The following is a 339-nucleotide window of genomic DNA, read 5'->3' as shown; positions in this document are numbered from 1 at the left end:
CAGAGTGACGAAATCGTTGGATCGCGTCGCGGATACGGACGGGCAACGTCTCGGCTGCTACTTCGACGTTACTGTGTCGCGCTGCCTTTTTTTATTTGTAGGAAAAAATATTAGGTATCGCGCAGCATTCGCAAATAAGCGCACTAAACGAAAGGAAACGACACTCCCGACGATCGTGCTGCTTGTCTGACAAGATCGATCACGATCTCGCGTCTCCTTCCGGCCCGAGGATCTTCGATCGCGAAAGTACGCGCGTCTCGAGCGATCGACGCGTGTCCCGCGGGCCGATCTTTGTAAAATAGATAGCTAAAATGATTAGGTATATATATATATATATAT

Source organism: Eufriesea mexicana, unplaced genomic scaffold (assembly GCF_001483705.2).
Source record: "Eufriesea mexicana isolate 0111107269 unplaced genomic scaffold, ASM148370v2 scaffold77, whole genome shotgun sequence".
Taxonomy (NCBI): Eukaryota; Metazoa; Arthropoda; class Insecta; order Hymenoptera; family Apidae; genus Eufriesea; species Eufriesea mexicana.
This window is presented reverse-complemented; position numbering follows the sequence as displayed.